Raw genomic sequence first — 9,215 nt, 5'->3', positions numbered from 1 at the left:
TGAGCTCAGCCTTTCAGCCTCCTGACTGCATTTTAGTAAGGTTTCTCTCTCTCTCTCTCTCTTTTTTTTTTTTTTTGATAACTTAATGTTTTGTTTGGTTCTGTTTTACAGGGAAAATCAACACCAATATACTCACAGTTTCTCTTTATTAATGTCTATAGCTGGCTTATATTTCTCATGCAGGCACTTTAAGGGGGGCTAGGGTCATCTTAGGAATGTGGCCTGGAGTTGCTAGAAACTATATTAGTGTTTAAGTCTTTGTAGGTCAAGGTTGAGGCCTAGAAGAGGGGTGTGGCTAGAGTTTGGTGAGGCTCAGAGGAGTGTGGCTAGAGTTCGGTGAAGAGTATCTTTGTTACTATGTCATGGTGGTATTATGATGACCGAATGGGGGGGGTGTGAACCTTGCTTACATAAATGCCCAATAAATGTTATTTCATTTTTAAAATGTCATTTCACTTATTCATTCTGGCATTGTCTGCATTCATGGACTTCACTCCCTCACTGCTCAGTTATGCTTCAATCATCCCAATTTTATGCTCAATAATTAGATTGAAAAAATATTTGTGAATGTGAGTCCCTAGCTTCTGCTCCACTATCTACCCAAACTGCTTGTGCAGAAGTTGCCCTGTTTAGTTCATTCTGGGTGGATCTAAAGAGTATTCAGTGCACACTCTCCCTCCTCCACCTTCCACTTGTTAATGACCCCAAAGTCACTAACAATCCACACCTCCAACCAATGGCTGGACTGTTAGGTGATCTAGAAATAAAATCTTCTCTTTTTAAAGCCATTGGTGCTTGCTGGGGTCATCACTATGTCCATTAAGGTTTAAACAAAAATGGGTTCTCATCTCCTTCCTGGGTCTAAGGGGAAAATCTAAGTTCCTCTCTGTGACCTAAAATATTAATTGGGGTTTATAGCAGTCCTAGTCATTTTTGATCCCTTGCCTTTGCTTCCAATGAATTAATTGTTATGGCTCATCTGGCCATCCCTCTGTGTCCCTTTACTATATATTCCTGGACACAACTCTAATTCTTTCACTCCTTAAATAATAGACTGCATGAGAAAGAAAGGCTGAGGAGCAACTGTGGGACTCCACTTCTCATACTTAATGAGGTTAATGCTCACTGTTCTGGACTGAGTTATGTCCCCCCTAAATTCATATGTTGAAGGCCTATTCCCTACTATATCACAATGTGACTGTGTTTGGAGATAGGGTCTTTAAAAAGTAATTAAGGGGCGCCTGGGTGGCTCAGATGGCTAGGCGTCTGCCTTCGGCTTAGGTCATGATCCCAGGGTCCTGGGATCGAGCCCCGCATCAGGCTCCCTGCTCAGTGCGGAGTCTGTTTCTCCCTCTGCCTGCTGTTCCCTGTTTGTGCTCTCTCTCTCTCTGTCAAATAAATAAATAAAATCTTTTAAAAAAAATGAAAAGGTAATTAAGTTAAAATGATGTCATTAGGGTAGAACTTCATCCAGTATGACTGATGTCCTTGCAAGAAGTGGAGATTTGGACACAGATAAGTAGACAGGATAGAACATGTGAAGACAAAGGGAGAAGACAGCCATTTGCAAGCCGTGGAGGGGGCCTCAGACAAAATCAGCCCTGCTGCCACCTTCGTCTCACACTTCTGGCTTCTAGAACGGTGAAAAAACACATTTCTGTTGTTCAAGCGACCCAATCTATAGTACTTTATTATGACAGCACTAGCAAACTAATACACCAATCACAGAATTTCTTTGTTAAGAGGAGATCTGGTGCCTGGTTTTTAAAATAACAAGGTGCCCCCCTTCCTCTACATTATTTTTGTTCCTGGGACTCCAAGGAAAATCAGCAGAGGGGCAATGGGGATGGAACAGTGGTAATAACAAGTGGTAATGACAATATGGCTATCAGTAATAATATTTTTGTCCTTTTTAATCCTGCTGGTTTTAAGCAGAAGTAATTCCTCAGTAATCTCTTCTGAATTATAAGTTTTTGAAACTATTGTTTTAGGGCGCCTGGGTGGCTCAGATGGTTAAGCGTCTGCCTTCGGCTCAGGGCATGATCCCAGAGTCCTGGGATCGAGTCCTGCATCGGGCTCCCTGCTCCTTAGGAGCCTGCTTCTCCCTCTGCTTCTCTCTCTCTCTCCCTCTCTCTCTCATGAACAAATAAATAAAATCTTTTAAAAAATAAATAAATAAATAAAACTATTGTTTTAGGGGCACCTGGGTGGCTCAGTTGGTTAAGCGTCTGCCTTCAGCTCAGGTCATGATCCCAGGGTCCTGGGATCGAGTCCTGCATCAGGCTCCCTGCTCAGCGGGGAGCGTGCTTCTCCCTCTGCCTGCCACTCTGCCTACTTGTGTTCTCTCTCCCACTCTCTCTCTCTCTGTCAAATAAATAAAATCTTAAAAAAAATAAAACTATTGTTTTAGTTATAAAAGAATATATGCAAATACTCTCACATTGCTGTAGGAATGTCTTTAATGGAGAGCAATTGGCAATATATATCAGAATTATAAATCATCTCCTTTTTGACCCACAAATTCCATTTTTAGGAATTTAACCTATAGGCATACCCACACAGGTGTGCAATGATACATGCACATTGCAGCACGCTATATAATAGCAAAAGACTGAAAACCATCATTTTTTTTAAGATTTTATTTATTTATTTGACAGAGACAGAGAACATAAGCAGGGGGAATGGCAGACAGAGAGAGAGGGAGAAGCAGGCTCCCTGCTGAGCAAGGAACCTGATGAGGGACTTGATCCCAGGACCCTGGGATCATGACCTGAGCTGAAGGCAGATGCTTAATGACTGAGCCACCCAGGCACCACCGAAAACCATCTTATTATCCACCAATAGGGGAATGGTTAAATAAAGTATGGTACATCCATAAACTGAACACTAGGAAGTTATTAAACACACACACACACACACACACACACACACACACACACACACACACAAGCAGCTCTTTATGCACTGATATATTCTTCAAAATCTATTGTTGTATGAAAAATTTAAGATGTGAAATAGCATGTAAAGAAAGCTAAAATGTGTGTTATAGAGGGGGATACCACACCACTCAGGTGTGCATGTACAACCAACATTACTTGGTTGTAGTTACATAAAATCCCTAGGATAGGGAGAGGAACTGGGAAACTGGGAATAGGGGTGGAAATAGGGGTGGGAGGGAGAATTTTGGCAGTTTGACCTTTTGTACTTTCTGAATCTTGATTCATGTGTTGAGTATTATCTACCCCCAAAATAAGTAAAATGAAAACAAAATACAATGACAAAAATTAAAGACATGATACAGTAAAAATAAAAGTAATACACAGGGGCACCTGGGTGGCTTGGTGGGTTGAGCACCTGCCTTCGGCTCAGGTCATGATCTTAGGGGTCCTGGAGTCCTGTGATCAAGCCCCATGTCGGGCTCCCTGCTCAATGGGGAGTCTGCTTCTCCCTCTGCCCCTCCCCCCCAGCTCATGCTCTCTCTCTCTCTCAAATGGTCTTAAAAAAGTAATACACAAAGTCAAAACATTCAAACAGTACAGATGGGTATAAAATTAAAAGAAAAACGCCCCTCCTCCATACTGTATGCATTTAAAAGAATTATTTATTGCATTTTATCCAGCATATCTGAGTGTTTCTTGGCAGGAAAAAATTCTTTTTAAAGATTTATTTATTTGAGAGAGAGCGAGAGAGTGCATGTGAGCAGGGGGTTGGTTGGGCAGAGGGAGATGGAGAGAGAATCCTCAAGCAGACTCCCTGCTGAGCACGGAGTCCAATGTGGTTCTTGATTCCAGGACCCTGAGATCATGATCCAAGCCAAAATCAAGAGCCAGCACCTCAACCAACTCCTAGGTGCCCTGGCAGGAGAATTTTTTGATAATCTAGTCCTCCACATTGAAAATGGAAATGTTCTTTCCCAATCTTTTTGGCATTAACGGCAACTTTTATTATCTTACTAGTCCCTCTCCACTTCCATGGACTTCTATTTTTTTTTTCTTATGAAATAGTAAAAATTAATTTTATTCAATTTCATCCCATGAGTACATATCTTTTTAATATTCTGTGTGACAAAATGGGAAGTACACATCAAGCACTTCTGCTACAAGCCAAAGTATAATCGTCGATCCCAGAAAACACTTGTGTGTTTGAGTTACCAGCTGAACTAGCCACATACATATAGAATGCCAATTTTACTTGAATGAACAGCTAACTATAGTTATTCAGACTTGGGTTTTTCACAGATATTTTTCTCAAATATGTAAAAAAAAGTGAGTCTGTCCCTTCAACAAAACAACTGACAATATTTTTTGCCCAAATGAAAACTTGTTTCTACTACTTTGAGTTTAGCAGGTTAAACTTTTTTCTAAAAAAAATGAGATAGGTGGTGATATTAACAAATGTGATTTTCTTGATAGTATATACTGACATTCCACTTGATATTACATTATGGAATTTGAAATGTCAACATTTGGAAGATTTGCTTAACTCAGTAAACTAACATTTTCCAAATAACCAATGCCTAATGTAATAAAATCATACTTGGGTAAAATATCTGAACAAAGGGCAAGATAAACCAACGGATTTTTTTTTTTAAGATTTTATTTATTTGACAGAGCACAAGCAGAGGGAGAGAGAGGGAGAAGCAGGCTCCCTGCTGAGCAAGGAGCCCGATGTGGGACTCGATCCCAGGACCCTGGGATCATGACCCGGGCCGAAGGCAGCCGCTTAACAGACTGAGCCACCCAGGCATCTCAAACCAACGGATTTTAACGTAGAAGAGTACAGAATTCATCAATATGGTTTCAGATGGCACGCTGTACCTACCCTTCAAGAAATTACCACTTGCTAAGTTTTAGTGTAGTATCAAAAAAGAATGTCAAAAAAAAAAAAAGGAATGTCTACAGTTATTTGAAAAGGCAACTAAAAATCTGTGTGAGACCAGACTTTCTTCATATACATCAGTCAAAAGACACAGCAGTTTGGTTGCTGAAGCAGAAACGAGAGTCTATTTTCTATCAAGACAGATACTGAAGAGATTTGAAACAATGTAAAATAATGCTACTCTTCCTACTAATTTTTTTTGTGGGGGAGCATAGCTATTTTTCATTAAAATTATTATTTATATTCAGAAGTAGTGGGTTACTGTTATTTTTTAAAGATTTATTTAGAGAGAGAGAGAGCAAGTGCACAAGTGCAGGGAGGGGCAGAAGGAGAGAATCTTAAGTAGACTTTCTGCTGAGCATGGAGCCCAACACCGGGCTGGATCTCAAAACCCATGAGATCATGACCAGGAAGCGGATGCTTAACCAACTGAGCCACCCAGGTGCCCCAAGTTTACTGTTATTCTTAAATAGCTGATAAATGAATGTTTTAAGATTTTCTCTGCTTTAATTTCTGTTGTGGTAAATATCATAGATATAATATACACAAAACACTTTTGAGGTAAGAGCATAAAGGTGTCCTGAGATCAAAAAATATTTGAGAATTGTTTTGTAGCAATGTTACATTGATCTTTCCACAAGGCAAACTGCAAATGACATTTTATAATACCTCTGAAGTACAAAAGACACAGATGTCTTTTAAGTACTGTTCAATTAAACAAAAATTTTCCCACACTGCATTGAGTGGATACAAGGAACAAATTCCCGGAAGGGACAGTGGTGAAATGAGAAAAATGATCTGGATTCTAACACAGACGTAACAGTCTGTTTAGACATTAGTCCCCCTATCTTCAAAATGAGATCAGAGTAGCCTATTTTTAGATTGTTTTCAATGGTCAATTCCATGAATCAATTCAGGGAACCCTAAATAGTGGCCCGCGGGAGGCATCTGGCCATCTGGTCGTCAGACTGATTGGCTGTCATTGTTTTAGAGAAGTGCCAGAGGAAAAAAGTCGGTTGGAGCTGAGTGAGCCTTCCTTTCAAAAGGGTAATTGATTTTCACTTACAACCCAATCCAACCCATCAGACTTGCCCCTGCAGATATCTGCATTTGCAGCGCCTGGAATGAAGGGCTTCTGAAACCCGTTCCAAATCTCAAACTATAATTTAGTTCCAGAGACAGAGTGTCTGGGTTTCCTTCTCACTCTGCCACTTGCTGGCTATTTGATTTGGGGCAAATTAACTTCTTTGAGCCTGTTTCTTCATTTGCAAAACAGGATAACACCACTGACCTCAAAGCGCTGTTAGGAAGCTTAACGGGGGGGGGGGGAGGGAGGGTGGCCCAGTGAGTTAAGCATCTGCCTTCGGTTCAGGTCATGATCTCAGGGTCTTGGGATAGAGCCCCACATCGGGCTCCCTGCTCAGCAGACAGCCTGCTTCTCCCTCTCCCTCTCCCCCTGCTCGTTCTCTCTCTCTGTGTGTGTCAAAGAAATAAAATCTTTCTCTTTTTTCTAAAAGAAGCTTAAGGAGGTGTTGCTTGACAGCGCTTATAGAGTTCCTGGTAGCGAACAGTACTAATTATTAACATCAAAGCTCAGAGAGAGTATGCCCTCGTCTTCCCACACCCACCTTAACCAACTCCGTTTTCCCAGGAGCTGACGACCGCACTCCCCAGGATGACGCTTACCCCCATAACAACTCCCAGATATCACAGTTCCACATCCGACGAAGACATACAAGATCCCCCTTCAGATTTCTACTTCTCCTTTCCACTCAACCTTTCCTGAGCCCCTGGCCTGTACCGGGTTCCTACCCCAACACAGCTCTGCACAGTTGCCAAACCACTGACCACTGCCCCCAGCCTCTTCTTCCCATCCTGGACCAGTAGGGCTCCCTTTCCCTCTGACCAGGGACCACCGTGAGTCAGGCAGTGGTGGCCCAGGGCTCTCTTGCCTAAGATTCTGTCTGAGGGAGCCTCAGGAGAGACGGGAGAATCACTGCCTGAGCGACGGTTCCGGGGGCTCGAACCGGAAGCAGCCCCTACACTGTTTGCAGTTCCCTTGGTTACTGCGGGGTTCCAGACCAATGGCGGTGGAGCCCCGCGGACTGAGCCCACCCCCAAAGGGCGTGATGTCACGCCAGCGCTCTGGAACTGCTCTTCTGATCTCTAGGTCCAATCCGCGTCCCGGGGTTGCGGATCTTAGTGCGTCTGCGCGCTGGAGGGCTCTTTGTGTCCTGGTGCCCAGGCGCCCGGGGAGCTGCAAACTGAGGTAGCAAAGGATTCTCTGGAGTCGTTGTTAGACGAGGTGGCCCTGGAGGGGCTTGATGGCTTGTGTCTGCCCGCGCTATGGAGCCGTCTATTGATGCGAGTGCCTCCCTTCCCGCTGCCTTTGGAGCCGTACACGCAGGAGTTCCTGTGGTGGGCCCTTGCCACGCACCCGGGCATCAGCTTCTATAAAGAGCCTCGGGAGCGACCCGACCTCCAGCTCCAGGACCGGTCAGCGCCTGGCCCAAGACGCTCAGAGGCCAGCGTCTTGGACTTCTATTTTGAAGCCATTGTCCAGTGGACGGCGAGCATTTGTTACATAATGATTAATCTGGACCCTGTCACTTGTTGTTCTGTTGGGTTGGTAACCCTGTCTTATCGGCCGATCACATTGCTGTCTTTATTGGCTAATCAGAGATTCAAGAAAGAAATCTCCACTTAGTAAAAGCCTCTTCAGTGCCTTGCTTTATGCTAGGCTCTAGGGATAGGCAGGAAAGGGAGATTCTTTGCCCCTTCTCTGAGCAGCCGGGGATTTTACTAAATTGACCTAGTCCTAGCCCAGTAGTTCTTTACCTAACACAGTGGGGGCTTCTTAGAATCACCTGGAAGAATCGTTCTAAATATTGATGCCTAAGCTCTACTTCCAGAGGCTCTGATTCAGTAGGGAATGGGGTCTGGATGTGGATGTTTTGAACCTATGGTGGTTTTTATTGGAGGTGGTATGGTGGGTATAATCCATATAACTTCTATAAGGCTTTTTGAAAAAATGAAAATAGCCTGTGAACTCGACGTCCATTTGGTTCAGTTTCCCTCCTGGTGTAAGGCTATCTTCTGCAGTATCCTTGAGACTGGTTAGCATCAATTTGAACATGTGCCTTCCCCCAGAGACAGGGGACTCAGCCCCCTGCAGAGGCAGCATGCTCAGCCTCAGAACATCTTCACTTGCCCCAAGTTCTTCCTTTGGTCTTATAGCTACCCTTTTCCCCCTCCTGCCCAATGGCTCCTCAGCCAAGGAGTTTCTGCTAAATGAACCCCTGGCCTTGCAGTCCTAGGAACAATTACAGGAGGTTTCCTAGAGGGAGTGACCTTCCAGTTGTTCTTTTTTTTTTTTTTAAGATTTTATTTATTTGACAGAGAGAGGGAACACAAGCAGGGGGGGAGTGGGAGAGGGAGAAGCAGGCTTCCCACTGAGTAGGGAGCCCAATGTGGGGCTCCATCGCAGAACCCCGGGATCATGACCTGAGCTGAAGGCAGACGCTTAATGACAGAGCCACCCAGGTGCCCCCTTCCAGTTGTTCTGATGCTTTATGTCACAGAGATCTGTAAGGGGCTCTTATCACAGACCCTTAGGGCAGGAAGGCGCCTCTTTATACACACACACACACACACACACCCCTCTTTTTTTTGTAATAGTTATGTTCTAAAAGTTGCTGTGAACATTAAATTAGTGAATACTGAGCCATTGCTCCTAGGAAAAATACAGGGTTAGACTTCTGCAAGCCTCTGGTTTTGTCAACCTATCAACACATAACCTTTCTTGTTTTATGTTTCAGTTTAAAGGCACCTTATTTAGTATATATTGTTGATTCATTAACATTGAACTGAAGGCCAGTAGCACTTAATTCATGTCTGAACTAAGTTTATCTAACACCTATTTTCTTCATAAGGCATATCATACCCTTTTTTTTTTAGCAATTACTATATTGGTTTAGTTAATCATATTTCATAGAAGCTGAAAACACTCATTTCTCCTTTATATGAATAACCAACCCAAAGCACTATAAATTACAATGTGCAGAATACTATATAAAAGAATTCTCATAAAAACTGGCTCTTTTTCATCATGGGGCAACTACTGTAGTCTCCTCTGACTTGTACAGCATCTACCTGAATGCATATTCTTCTTTGTGACGATGTAAATTTAGGTAAGTACAAATCATAGCAAAAAAAAATGACCTTGGAAATAACATCTATTTCCAGGACACCAATACTACAGTTTTTGGAGTCACAGTAAGATACACAGAATTACATCTGTAATTAATATGAATGCCAACATTTCGAGCAATAATTTG

Source organism: Eumetopias jubatus, unplaced genomic scaffold (genome assembly GCF_037043125.1).
Source record: "Eumetopias jubatus isolate StellerSeaLion01/CBP00866 unplaced genomic scaffold, mEumJub1_p1.0 scaffold_4, whole genome shotgun sequence".
Lineage (NCBI taxonomy): Eukaryota > Metazoa > Chordata > Mammalia > Carnivora > Otariidae > Eumetopias > Eumetopias jubatus.
This window is presented reverse-complemented; position numbering follows the sequence as displayed.